Source organism: Felis catus, chromosome A2 (genome assembly GCF_018350175.1).
Source record: "Felis catus isolate Fca126 chromosome A2, F.catus_Fca126_mat1.0, whole genome shotgun sequence".
In the NCBI taxonomy this organism is placed as follows: Eukaryota; Metazoa; Chordata; class Mammalia; order Carnivora; family Felidae; genus Felis; species Felis catus.
In genome coordinates this window covers 130,473,964-130,488,502 of record NC_058369.1, presented here as the reverse complement: position 1 = coordinate 130,488,502, position 14,539 = coordinate 130,473,964, and the positions used below count along the sequence as shown (strand labels likewise).

Below are 14,539 nucleotides of genomic sequence, written 5' to 3'. Positions count from 1 at the left end.
CCATAACCCTGTAAGTTGAAGACAAACGCTTAGGAATGAAATTCCAGCTTTCCCAAAGTAAACCACCTGTTTTGGATTATTCCTTTTGGCTTGCCTAGAAATAGTTTCCCTGTGTGCACTTTAGTAGAAAAAACGCAATAAAGGGAGTCCAGAGGGGGAGCACTCAAAAGGCTATTTGCCACTGTAGCTGTGCACTCCAAGCCGCTGCTGGGGTCTCCGTTTCCTAACCTATTTGAAAGGGGGGGTGGTGCTGAAGACACAGTTTCAGAGAGTTTCAGCTCTCTGTCGTCCTCTCTGCCGTTAGTACGGTGCAGAACTTCGAGTAAGTGCTCAGTTATTGCTTGCTGAATGAGGGTTATTTTTTAATCCGTTGCAAATCCATACCGGGATTTGGGCCTAACCCAGGCTGGCGCTGCCGGGGGGCGGTGGGAGGGGGAGGAGGCGGCACCGGGTTTCCGCGGGGGGCGGAGCTTCGCGCAGCTCCCGCGCGCTGGGGGATGGGGGCGGAGCTTGCCGCCGGTGGGGGGCGGGGCCAGCGCGGGGACTTCCCCTGGGCTGAGCTGCGCAGCGGGTGCGGAGGGCGGGAGCGCGGTGGCGGTTCGGGGGGCTCTGTGAGGCTGGCGGGGGTGGGCGGGCGCGCAGCCGCCGACCCCTGGTGGTCCCCCGGGCTTGGGTCCTTTCCGGAGGAGTCGGCTGCAGGCGGGGAGGGAATTGCTGGGAGGCTGAGAGCTGCTCGGCCGCGAGTCCTGTGGGGTCGCGAGCATGTGTACGTGCGCGTGTTTATCTAAGGCCCCGCGCGGCGGCCGGCACAGTCGCCAACCCTTTCGGCTAACTATGGTGGCTCCTCGGCGCCTAACGACGGCGACACGTAGCCGGGAGGCGGCTAGCTCCTCCCAGCCAAGTGGGCACCCCTAGATCGCGCCCGCTTCTTGTCCCCCCCCCCCCCCCCCCCCCCAGAGGGGACAACTCCGGCTCCAAGCCCTGGCCGTGAGGGAGCGCTGTGGGGACGCGCTGCCCTGCGCCTTGAAGTGTTGGGCAGGTGGTGGGAGTTACTGAGGCTTCAACATCAGGATTTTAAAGCACCTGTCTCTGTCATTTTTTACTTTTAGGGTTTTGGCCAAATTGGGCGAGGGCACAAAATAACCACTTACCCCTTCTCACCGAGGAAGAACGGGAGAAAGGGTAAGTAAGGAATGATCAGGGGTGGAAGGAGCTAGGACTATATAAGAAAGAGCAAGGGAGACAAAAATCAAGAGCCAGAACTGCCCCTGGGGGTTGTGGGGGCCAAATTCTACCGTTATCATCAGGAAACCGAGGCCCACCTTCAAGGCTCACAGACTCCAAACCCGAAAGTTTTCTCAGGCCTAGAGCCTGTAGAGCTGGCTGGGAACTTGACAGCTTGGCATAGATCCCTTTTAGCTACTTGACCCGACAGCTTTCTGTCGCTACCCTTCCCGTCTTTGGAACGTTGGTCTTGCAGTTGTCTGACTCCCCACCATGGCGCTCTCTAAGCTAGCTTTGATTAATCCCCCAGACTGTAGTCATTAAACAATCATGGCCCTGCTTGATTACTGACAGGGACCCACCCACAGATTTTTTTTTTTTTTTAAGAGACTTCTGTAAAAATTCTTTAGAACGCCAAAGGGTAAAAATAACAATATCATAACTGTTGAAATTCTTTTGGGATCTTCTCTCAAGCTCACAGAGGAAGGTTTTGTTTTTGTTTTTGATTTTCGATTTTTGGCGTGGGGGTGAAATTATCAGGCAGGGCCAATTTTCTTGACTTTGATACCCCTTCACAAATACTCTCTTCCCTTCTGAAAAGTGGCCAAACACACACTGAAACCCTCGGGGGTTTGCTGTGATTTTCAGTGTGGTGTCTTACACTGGTTCTTTTGTGCAAATCTTCCATCACTTGCCATCCTTCTACCTTCTTACTGGAATGAAACACAGCTCCTCTCAGAACATTGGGGATGCCTTATGCATCCTATGTGTCCCATGTAAACAAGTGTTTTCAGTTAGTTAAAATTCAGGTTAGCCCCAAGCAAGAATGTAGCAAACCATTCTGGGATACTTACACAGGAGAGCCAGAATTGCCTTCTGTGGCAACTTGGCCCTGCCTGCCTGTACCCTTAAGCTGCCTTCTTACTTGTCTGTGTATATGGCTCAGATAGCCATATACATAATGTATGAAAAACTAGAAAATAGTTGTTTATGGATGATGGGTTCATTCATTAGTGCAGTGGATATTTATTTATTATCTTTTCCTACCAAACGACCGAGCACTGATGGATAAGTTGGATGGTAAGAATGATGAGCCTGTGTTGGAGATGGCCATTTGGGGCAGGCCTTTCATCAGTTTTCTGTGGATTTTCAGAATAGTTAAGTGTTATTGTAAAGACCTTCCCTATACTATTGAGCTTAGTCTATACAGTGTTGCGGGTGGACAGTGCTATTTTTCTGCCTTCTAGCACGTTCAGCGGTAAACTTTCAAGGATTACTGACGTGGTGATTTGTGTCCTTTTTTTAGGATAGTGTTGTTACTGGACAGAGAATCAGTTCTGAACTCAGGTTAGGCTGCTGACTGCTTGAAAATCAATACTTGAGAGACAGGTGATGGTGGCAAAGGAAAGATTGCTTTATTGAGGAAGCCGGCAACCTGGGAGGATGGTGGAGTAATGTCTCAAAGACCATCTTCCCAGTCCAGATGCAGCTGGAGAGTTTTTAAGGGGAAGGCGTGAAGAATGGGGAGAGGGGGCATTCTGATTGCCACATTCAGGAGAAGCTGGCGCCCAGGCAGTTAGTTGTGTGTCGACATGACCCTGAAGAGGCTCGTTGGCATCGGTGGCAGCTGTTTTCTAATGTGATTAGGTGTTATCTTCTGGAAAGGTTTGGTTCTTCACTCCTCAAGGCCAGTGGTTTGCAAATCTCCAGGAAAAGTAGGTTAGTTTGGCTACAGACCAACGGACTTAGGCCAGCAAGCACGAAGGGCATAAGCTTGAGGCAAGTTAACCCTTAAGACTGGTTGGAGTGCTGTTACAGTGTTATAGTCATTTTCCAGTGTAATAAGTGTATTGTACCAGTATAAAAATTACATGAGGATAATGGTTTGAATTGTTGCATAAAGATAATGTAAGATGAGAAAATATGGAGAGTGTTATGGGGGATTCACTTAAAGAAAGTAAGTACTAGGCTGGTCACCTGTATGAGTTTCTGGTGTATTTAACCTCATTTTTTATTGAAGATGACTTTTTCTGGTTACATAAGGTTAAAAATGAATCTTGCAGGGATATGAAAGATGGAAAACAGGTCTCTTAAGAGCCTACTCTTAGATGAACCTTCTCAACAATTTGTGTCTATTTCTTCAACTATTTGTTTCATGATTATATGTTACTATTTGGCCTTCTACCTCTATGTTCTTGTCTGTGTACCAGGCCAATCCTCCTGTAGAAGTGGCATGGCTTTTAGATTCTTTTAGACATTGGCTTGAGTCCTGGCTCTTATCTCATAAGCTCTGCGACTTTGGACCAGTTAAAACTTTGCTCCCTAACGTCTCACCTGTCAAAACAGAACAATGAGTATATTTAAAAATGTGTGAAAAAACAGCGTCTGGCATATAGATACTAACTGTTAACTTCCCTCCTTTTTTATCTGGTCACCCATCACATTCTTCATGATCTTCTTTGCTATTGAAGTAAGGTATCTAGTATTTCACTTTCCTGAAGGTGGATGTTTGCATTTTCACAGTCACCACTTGTTATATCTGATCCTAGAATTTCTGGGACAAGGACTGACCCCTGACGTGGCTTGAATTCCCCCTATGAAATCATTCCACAGCTATGCCTATAGAGTATCAGCTTGAAAAATGAAGGGAAAGGGTTTCTATAAATGTGTTTATAAAGCTCTGACACTGTTCCTAACGTGGGAAAGACATACCACCGCATTTAGCTGAGTGCTTAAATTTAGGATTTCTATTTCAGAAATGTCTTTGGTTTATAAGAATTACAATAAAAATACTGATGCTACATGTCCAAACTGTCATGATTTTGCCAAGTTGTGGGTTTAATATACAGCTAAGCTGTGTATTTAGTGTATCTAATACAGCTCTGGAAGCCAAGAAAGACAAGTCCACAGACATCAGATTTTACACCAGACATCTGGCTTCACTTCGCTAAGGAGTACATTTTGTCAGTAGATTAGAGGCCTATCAGCTCTAGTTGGTGACATTGTATCATCAGCTCTGGTCTGTAGGGTTTAGTGTGATGTTTTATTCAAATGACAGCACATGCTAAATGGGCACCTGGTCAGAAAAGCACACTTCCCACAGGTGTATTCTGGTGTAGTTGCTCTTACAAGTTAACGAGGTAAAATAGTTTCTATCCTTGGTGATTTTTTTTTGTGGAAAAAACATATTCTTGTATTCCAGAAATTCATTTCCAAGTCCATTTTTGTTTGCAGTGTTGAACGGTGTACTTACAGAAATCAAATAACAAATAGACTTTAGATTTCCAGATCAGGACCCCAAAAAGCTATTTTAACTCACTGTATGCCCATTATGTATCAGTGGTACTATAGACTCTAGCCAACATTTATAATAGGGTTTTGGAGAATAATATATTCTGAGTTCCAGTCTAGAATAGCGGAACCACATCCCTCATTTTGAGGCAGTCAGGAATATAGAAATACTCTAGATGCTATAACTTCTGGGTTTTCACGTAGGCTCTGTGATTGCTTAGCTGTGATCTTGGATACAAATTTTTTATCTGTAAAATGGAATAATTGCTCATGATTATTGTGAGATTTAGTGAGCATTTGTAAAGTAGCACAATATCTGGTTCAAAATTAGCCGTCAGTAAATAGTAGTTTCATTTCTTCCCTCTCGGTCCTGGCCACAAGAACAAAGGTTACCAACCCCCTAACCCCCACCTTAGATCTCAGAATAATCCACTGGCAGGATTTGTGGCTCCAGCAGAGAGACATGACCCCTGGAATCTGGAATTTAGTAGTGGGGGCTGAGAAAAGGCTATGGAGAATAATGACAAAAGGGAGGAGTGGTGAACTCACAGAGGAAGGTGCCAGTTTTTGCTCAGTCCATGGACTTAGGCTGGTGAATTACTTGACTCGTAGAAAGAACCACCTTTATCTCTGGCCTTTCTGTTGATCTTTTGTCAGCTGCTCCATTGGAGATTCTTACCTCCTTATTGATGCTTAGTCCAATTATAGTTTCTTTCTTTCTTTCTTTCTTTCTTTCTTTCTTTCTTTCTTTCTTTCTTTCTTTCTTTCTTTCTTTCTTTCTTCTTTCTTTCTTTCATTACCTTGCTATTACCTGAATAATCATGTATTTCTATTTTTTTTTTTTTTAATGGGTGGGACTTAATAATAGATGTCTGTACTTCCTAAAGATCTGGTCTTTTTCTTTGGTTTAAAAATTTAAAAATTTTCTTTTTATTTTTTTTTTTAATGTTTATTTATTTTTGAAAGAGAGACAAAGTGTGAGCAGGGGAGGGGCAGAGAAACAGGGAGACACAGATTCTGAAGCTGGCTCTAGGCTCTGCATTGTCAACACAGAGCCCGATGCAGGGCTTGAATCCACGAACCATAAGATCATGACCTGAGCTGAAGTCAGATGCTTAACCAACTGAGCCACCCAGGAACCCCCGATCTGGACTTTTTCTATACTTGAAATCCAGTTGATCTTCTTGTCCTGTCATTAACCATTTTTTTTTTTTAAACTATATGCTATGTGCATTGAACTAGTGCTGAAGCTATAAAGATGAAGTCACTGTCCTTGATCAAGGATCTTATAGTTTAGTAGGACAGTAGACATCTTGGCCAACAGTTCAAATATTGTGTACTATTTGCCATAACAGAGGTATAAGTGCAAAGGAAGGCTAGCAGGAGCTCTTGATCCCTGATGGAAATGTCACGGGAAGATTTTAGCAGTGGTTGTGTTTTGAACTGAACCTTGAAAGCGGAGTAGAAGTGGGCAGGTTGACAAGCAGGAGAGAGCATTTCCACATGGGGCTCATAGCCTGAATAGTTGTATGGCATTACAAGGGCATGTTGCGTTCATGGAACTATATATAGGTCAGTTACATTAGGGCAAAGTCAGGAGTGAAAGGAGATGAAACTGGATAGCTAGGTCAGGGCATACTTTCTATGCCACGTGCGGCATTGTGAGCGACATGAAAGGTCACCTTGAAAGCGAAGTGCCGGGCAGATTGGGGGTGGAGTGAGGTGCTGGGTGGGGATGTGGCAAGACTGGAGACCTGAGCAGACAGTGTATTAGTATGGATAATGGCAACTCGAGAGCTGGGACAAGGCTGGAAGTAGTGGGGAAACTTAGAAGTAAACTTAGAAGTTTAGGAAAAATATTTAGAAGGAGGGGAAATTGGTTCATCTTCATGACTGAATGTAACAGAAAGGGGAGGGTGAGGGTGCTGGAGTAGTTGCTAGATTTCTGACTGGTGAGAGGGTAGGGAGAAGAGGAAGCAGCTCTGGGCTGGGGGCAGCTGTTGAGTTCAGGCTGGGACAAGTGATTAAGGAGCTTGCTGGACATGTCCTTGGCGAGTTGGGACTGTCTAGGAGGCCATTGGGTATACGGTCCTGGAGTGTCACAAGAGACGTGGAGGCTGCAGAGGCAGATTTCCGAGTGCTTACTATGTGGAGAGTAGTTGAAGGCATGGGTAAGGACAAAAGTGCTTAGAGGAACTGCATAGAAAGAGAAAAGGGCTCAAGGTAAGTTTTGGAGAATACTGAATTTTTTGGGACACACCAAGACAGAAGGGGAGTGGCCAGAGAAGCTGGGGGAAAAGAGAAAGCAAAACTTTTCAGGCCAACTTGCAGAGTTTCAAGAAGTAGAACCCAATTAAAACTGTAATGCTATGAATCATCAAGCATGATGAGGATTGTAAAGTAGAATCAATGGCTCCGTTGGTTTGGTGGGGGCAGAAAGTACACTGCGTGGGCAAAAGGAGTGAATAGGAGAGGAGGAAGTGAAGAGAGAGTAAGTATGCCTGGGCCCTTTCTCAGAGATTCTGACTTCACTGGTCTGCAGTCCAGAATTTTCAGAGCTCTAATATGTGTCCAAAGATGAAACTCAGTGTGGCAGGCTTCTTTTTTTGAGGGGAGAGACAGCATGTATGTATATTGGGAGGAAGGGGCCCCACAGACAGGGAAGTGTTGAAAATATAATTGCCTGTAATCACGGTTCTTTGTTATGCTTTCTAGTGAATGAAAATCAGGTTGTCGCTGTCTTTGCCTAATCTTCCCTTTAAAACAAACAAACAAACAAAAAATGCATACCTGACCCCCACTCTTGAATATCCTATTTACCCTTTTTTTTCCTTGTCCAAAGTTCCACTGATAACTTGCTTTCACTGCATCTGGCCTTTTTTCACTTACATTATTCTCTGACCTAATCCAACTGTGGGGGGGGGGGGGGAAGTCCCCTTTTTATTAAAAACTGAAAAATGTCAACAGAGTGTGTACTAGGAAGCTAAGGGGGAATTAACCATGCCAAACATAAAAAAAAATCATTTGATTTAGCAAACATTTATTAATATCTGCTGTCTTCAAGGCTGTATAATATGGAAGGCTACATAGGATGGGAAGGATGAATGAGATAGGGATCCTGCCCTTAAGGACTTCTCAGGTCAGTGAGAGAAATGGATGTGTAAATAAATGCCTTATGCAATATGTGCTGTTATAAAGGTCCAAGGTAAGATGGATGTAAAACAATGGTCTTCTTTCTTTTGTGTTAGCCACAAGACTTCGCACAGGTGAAATCTCAAGGTGACACGTGAGCTAGAACTTGCAGTGCAGTGAAGTTATAGGATGCTGAGGTTCGAGGAGTGGGATCAAGGGAATAAAATACTCCTTGTTGGTCCCATGATAGTGGCAGAATGGGCTTCAGTTTTTCATCTCTTCTCCTCCTTGTTCTATTTGGTTTACCGCAAGATGTCTGTGTCTTTCAGGGAACTTGGGAGGATAAAGATGTTTCAGCTGACATATAGAGATGTCCGCAGTTTTTCCTTTTCTAGTACAAACTTTCTATGAATTTACTACAACTGGTTTATTATATTCTAGATGACTAAAACAGACCAGAGCAATTAAATCAGAATCTCTTGGAATGATGTCCAGGTATTGATATTTTTCAAAATGCCCCCAGATGTTCTAATGCAGCCAGGGTCGAGAATGACTGAGCTAAGATATGGTGCAGCAGAAAAGTCTTGGAGTTGGAGCTAAAAAGTAATAGGTCGGATTTTCGTGATTCTTTTATTTGTTTTTTAATGTTTATTTATTTTGAGAGAGAGAGCGAGCGAGCAAGCAAGCAGGGGAGGTGCAGAGAGAGGGAGAGAGAGAGAGAGAGAGAGAGAGAGAGAGAGAGAATCCCAAGCAGACTCTACACTGTCAGCACAGAGCCCAATGTGGGGCTCAAACCCACAAACTGTGAGATGGTACCTGAGCCAAACCCAAGAGTTGGACCCCCAGCCAACTTAGCCACCCTGGTGCCCCTGTGATTCTTTTTAATGGCATGTGTCCTTAGTTAAGTTATTTAGACTTCTCTAAGCCCATCATCCTTTGGAAAATGGGGATGGCAGTAAACCAGTCCTACCTTGTAAGATTGTGTGGGTCAAAAGAGGTGATTGTATAAAGGGACATTACGTGTAGATATGGTTTTGACAATGAAATATTCTGTTGACTTTCTCTAGGATAAGACTGGCTAAGAGCTTGCCACCTAGCCCTGCAAGGTAGTAACATTTTACAGATTGGAATATAAGATTTCACCATCATGAGCATTTTGATGCTATATTTTACTGTATTTGCATAATGCTAAAATGTTGAAGACCTAAAGCAAAAATGTAAATCCTTAAAGAAACAGTCAGCAGTTGGGCATTTCTCATCTGACACATTAATTCTATTTAAAATTATACGAATGTTTATTGTGACAAAGATTGTAAAGTGTATAAAAATTCTCAATGTTAGTAATGTGATTGTTGAGTATTAAAATGCTCTAAATAGGTTTTCATTTTTAAAATCTATACATTAAAATATAGAAATCTTCCAGAAGACAGTAAAAACTCCACAAAGTACCATGGAGCACCATGTAGTCAATTATATTATAGGTCCCATCATGTCTGTTATGTACAGAGGGACATGTAACTGTGTCTTTTTTTTTTTTTTTACTGTGGGATGCCTGGTATATTAGTGTTGGTCCTATAATCCCATAAGAATGATCATCCTATTGTATTCTAACATATTTTACTTGAGAAGTAGTATTATTTAATGGAAAGGAAACTGAACCTAAAGCCTCAGATTGGGTTCTAGATCAAGTTTCCCTGCCCACTCCTAACTGGTAGTAGCTAGGTTAGTTTCTCTGAGCATCACATGTAAAACTGGGATGCATTAGCTCTCTGGTTGCTTTGTAACATATCAAAAGCTCAGTGGCTGAAAACAACAATAATCATTTATTAAATCGTGGTTTCTGTGGGTCAGCAATTTGGGTGGTTCTGGCTCAGGGTCTCATGAAGTTGCTGTCAGATACCAGCTGGAGGTGCAGTTATTAGAGGGCATGCCTGAGGCTAAAAGGTTCACTTCCAAAATGCCTACTCACATGGCTGGCAAGTTGGTGTTGGCAATTTGATTCCTCTCCATAAGGGCCTGACCATTCAGCTGCCCTCACACCATAGGAGATGGCTTCCCCAGAGTGACATACAGGAGACCAATGTGCAATCTGTAGAGCCTTTTATAACTTATCCTTGGAAGTCACACACCATCATTTCGATGTCTGATTGGTCTCATGGGCCAGCCCTGATTCAGAGCGAGAGTACACAGTGTATGAGGCATGCATCATTGGGGACCATCTTGGGGGGTTGGCTGTCTGACAAGATAACCACCTCTACCCAGCACAGCATAGCTTTGAGTTTCAATGAAGACTTTATGGAAAATCCTTTGTAAACCATTAAAGCAATAGATACATTTTCCAACTTTTTCACATCTTCTAGTGTAAAAGTAGTACATCTGATGGGAGAAAATCGTGAGCAAGAAAAGTAACCATAGCAAGAACCTGTCAGTCACCTAGGTAGGTTGTCTCCTAGATAGTCTGCCTCCTTGATGAAATCTCTGAATGTCTGATGCTCATTTTTATATCTGTCTTTTGGAATTTGCTCTCTTTTGCCTGGATTATAGTCATTTGTGGACTTGTCTTACCCTATGTTGGACTGGAAACTTTTAAAGTAGGGGCTACATCTTACTTTTCATTGTCTTCTGGCACCGTTGACTTAATGCCTGGTACTTCAGTGGCATTTAATTGCTATTAACTGAACTGAATGGGATCACTGGCAAAACTCCAGTCTTGACGCCTCTCCTGAAATTTCAGATGCCAAGGGTCATTATTTGCTCAGGTGGTATTGATGATGGTGGTGGCTCCTGCCAGAGCCATCTTTAATCCTGTCTGATGGGTCTTTGATTTGCCACTCTAGCCCTTAACCTCTCCTAAATGCCTCAGATGTTTGGATCTGCCAGGTGCTTAGCCTGTTCTCAATGCTGACCAAAGCAAGCAAGCAGCCCCCCCCACCCCCCAACATACACACAGTCATTCGTGTATGACTGTTTCAGAATCTCATTGAACTCCTGCTTAGTTTGGTAATTCATAGCATATTTTTGACTTAGATTAAGAATGCCCAGAAGATAATGTCTTTCTTCCATGTGATAAATCATAAAAATTTTATCTTTGCAATGTTATCCAAAAATTTATTCCGAGAGGTAGGTCTTTGTCATGACACTTTGACACACGCACTTGTATATATCTTTCTTTTGAAAAATGTTTGTAGCATTTATGGTCAGCCTTTGAAAAATCATCTTGCTGGTAGCTGGAGGACACATTGTAAACACATTATCAAGTTTAGGTGTTCTGGTTTTAGAATCATGTACAGCAAAGACTTTTTTTTTTAAAGAAGAGGAATGTTTGTAATAGCATATTTTACATTTTAGGAAAATTTAATTTTATGCATTTTTCACATTATGTAGACCAATAAATTCAAAGCATCTCAGGATTCTTTTCTGCTTTCTGCTCTGTCTTGTGGATTTTCCTGCTGATTTCTCTCTTTAGGTATTCTTCACTTCCTTCTCCATTACCTGCCTTCTCTGTCTGTTGTCTGTACCAAATTTTCTGCCTGTCTTTGGGCTTAGTCTACTGATGTCATGTTTGAGGATGAGTGGGCTACAAAGGGCAGAGTGGGCATTGTGAGGGGCACCGAGTCTGTAAAGAAGAGTTCAACTGAAGGTTAGGGTTGATGGTAATCAAAGGTGTTCTTTGCTAAGTAGGTAAGAGTGGACCTGTAGAGCAACACTTGGTAGGAAAAGATTAGAGTTGCCACAGATAATTTGTGTTAATTTTTTAAAATAGATTTTATTTTTTTAGAGCAGTTTTAGGTTCACAGCAAAATTCAGGGGAAGGTACGGATATTTCCCATATACCCCTATCCCCACACATGCGTAGCTTCTCCCATTATCAACATTACTTACCAGAATGATACATTAATACAACTGATGAACCTGCACTGATGTAGCATTATCACCTAAAGTCCATAGTTTGCATTAGGGTTCACTCTTTGTATTGTACATTCTATTGTGCATTTGAACAAATCCATGATAACGTGTCCACCATTATAGTATCATACAGTAGTTTCACTGCCCTCAAAATCCACTGTATTCTACCTATTCATCCTTCTCTCCTCTCAGCCCCTGACAATCGTAGATCTTTTTACTGTCTCCATAGTTTTGCCTTTTCCAGAATGTCATATAGTTGGAATCATACAGTATGTAGCTTATTTCCTTAAATTTTAGTTTGCCTGGTGTAGCAGATAATTTACAAAGCATTTTGGTATTTTTCCAAGAGCTTATTTATTGAGAGTTTTATTAGTGTCACATTTAAACACTAAGTAATTATTATTTAGTTCTGTTAAATAGTAACTATTTAGTATCATTATGAAGGAGTTTGAGGCACTTCATAAACTAATTAGCTTTTTTATGGATCTCTTTCTCATGTATAAGAGAAGTACTGTAGTCTGAACACATGAGTTATGACAGTAATAGTTTAAGTTTTAGATGAAGATTGTGTGAGACGTGTGCATGATGTTAATATTCTAAACATTTCATTAAAACCTTTATTTTAAAACTTAAAAAAATAGGCAGTAAAAGAAATTTCTAGACTTTAAAGTGGTGATGTATGGTGAAAAGATGGAACGAGTTTATGAGGTTTTATTCAAGTGCTAGCTCTACTATCAACTATGCGAACATGGAGTTTTCGTCTCTGAACTTCATTTCGTTTTTTTGGAAAAATGGAGCTCACATGGTTATTTTTGAGTACTATCCAAGCTGTTTGTTAGAATCCTATGTAAATTTTAATTCATAAAGAAATGTAAGTCTGGGTGGCTCAGTTGTTTAAGCATCTGGCTCTTGGTTTAGGCTCAGGTCGTGATCTAGTGGTTTCATGAGTTCAAGCCCCACATTGGCTCTGCACTGACAGCTCAGAGCCTGTTTGGGACTCTCAGTCTCCCTCTCTCTCTCTGCCTCTCCCCCACTCACACTGTCTTTGTCTCTCTCAAAATAAATTTAAAAAATTTTTTAAGAAATGTGAGGAATTATTTGGTTTATGAGTCATACTGGGTTATCACATTTAACTTTTTAGATTTTTTTTTTTTTTTTTTTTTTTTGGTTTTGCAGACAAGTAATAAAGGGCAGTAATAATTAGGGGTTAAGAAGGTAATACTACTGAAAAGATGTATTATTTAGCTGTGTCAGAGAAAAAAATGCATTTTTTTTTCTTCTGAATATGTCTTGTTTATTAAGGCTGCTTGTATCTTATTGTGAAAGGTATACTCTTTGGGATATTCAGCTTGTGTGCTCCTGATCACATTTATTTCCTAGTTGTTAGCTTGAGATGTTAGTTCTCCCTTCAACAGCACGAATTATATTGCCACCTTCTGTATATATCAGAGACACATTATTAGATGTTTATGGTAGGAAAACATCTACCATTGAAGATGGTAGATGATTGAAGCCAGTAGGGCAAGGCATAGTTAGGTAGAAAGATTTTTGGGGGGAAGAGAATGCAAATAGTCTTGTGAAGTTGAAATCTTGAGGCAAGTGATACATTAAATATAATTCTAGTTTCAAAGTGTCCATCTAGTTTAAAATACTTAGAGGAATGGTCAGCGACATACTAATGCATTATAGTTACAGAAAACTCTACACTTCCGAGTTTGAGAATGCTTGATGTTGTTTAGTTCAAGATAAAACTCTAATAGTCACGTTCTTTATTAACATCTTTATTATCTTGCAATCTCATCTTTTTGTATCTGTACTAATTTAAAGTTCTTTTTTTGTCTTCAAAATGTATTGTATGGCCAAAGACATGACATAGTTCTATTTCCACCACATGTGCAGTCAGAACACACACGCTTACTGATTAAGTTCACCATCTTTTATGGGCATGGTTTGTCGTGCTCCAAAACAACTAACAATAGTAACATCAAAGATCACTGATCACAGATCACTGTAGCGAGTGTAATAATAATGAAAAAGTTTGAAATATTGTGAGAGTTACCAAAATGTGACATTGAGACCTGAAGTGAGCAAATGCTATTGAAAAAATGGCACTAAGACACTTGCTTGATACAAGGTTGCTACAAACTTCAACCTGTAAAAAAACAGACAAACACACAAAGCATTATCTGCGAAGCACAATAAAGAGTAGTGCAATAAAACGAGGTATACCTGTATAGCTTAAAGTTGTAGAGGCCGCTGTCCATTCTAGGTTGACCTTCCCTGCTATGATCTTCCATTGCACAAAATTCAGTTACTTTTATACAACATAGTAGACTCTTACTAAAGAGTTGTTGAATCAATGTGGTCTTTTGTATTTGCAGGGAGAGCAGAGAGATCATCTTAACCATTCAAAATAACTGATAGGGTTTGAACAAAGACATTTGGGAAGTAACTTTGTTCTTTAATTTAGAACCAATGAGAAACTATTTGCCTACAGTAAAAGGCCATGGAACACGTAGATTGAGGTTAGATTGTGAATGACCTAAATATTAGATTTAGTAGTCTGTCAGATTGGCAAAGAAACAAAGTTTGAAAACACAATGTGTTATTGAGGGTATAGGGAAATAGGCAGACTCATCATTGCTAATGGGAGTATGGATTTTTGCAGTTTTCATTGAGACCAATTTAGAAATAGTTAACAAAACTTAAAACACACATATCATTTGATTCCTTATTAGGATTTATTCTGCAGATCTTGTACTTGGATGAAATATATTTAAGGGTATTGTTGGCAGGAATTAGAAACAACTTAAGTGCCCATTCTTAGGGAACTGGATAAATAGATTATGGTACGTATAGTAGAATGTGTAGTAGTTAAAATGAATAAGGCAGTTGATATATACTGAAATGGAATAATTACTAAGTCAAAAAAAGATGCAGAACAGTGGGCATTAGTAGGTTAATATTTTGGAGGAGACTAAATTAA

General features: G+C 41.1%; 1 protein-coding gene across 14 annotated transcripts in view; it reads left to right on the top strand.

Moving 5' to 3' along the window:
- Positions 1 to 303: 303 nt before the first annotated feature.
- The window catches only part of IMMP2L (inner mitochondrial membrane peptidase subunit 2), an 888,431-nt gene continuing 874,195 nt past the window's right edge, over positions 304 to 14,539 (top strand). For 7 of the 14 annotated variants that reach the window (XM_045053277.1, XM_045053271.1, XM_045053276.1 and 4 more), the window contains exons 1-2: positions 611 to 766; positions 1,110 to 1,182. The gene's annotated coding sequence lies outside the window, so the exon portion shown is untranslated. Of the gene's footprint in view, positions 323 to 519; positions 572 to 608; positions 767 to 882; positions 902 to 1,109; positions 1,183 to 6,515; positions 7,007 to 14,539 lie in introns of those variants that run through there. The other 7 variants (XM_019825713.3, XM_023250510.2, XM_045053273.1 and 4 more) reach the window with 7 other exon arrangements.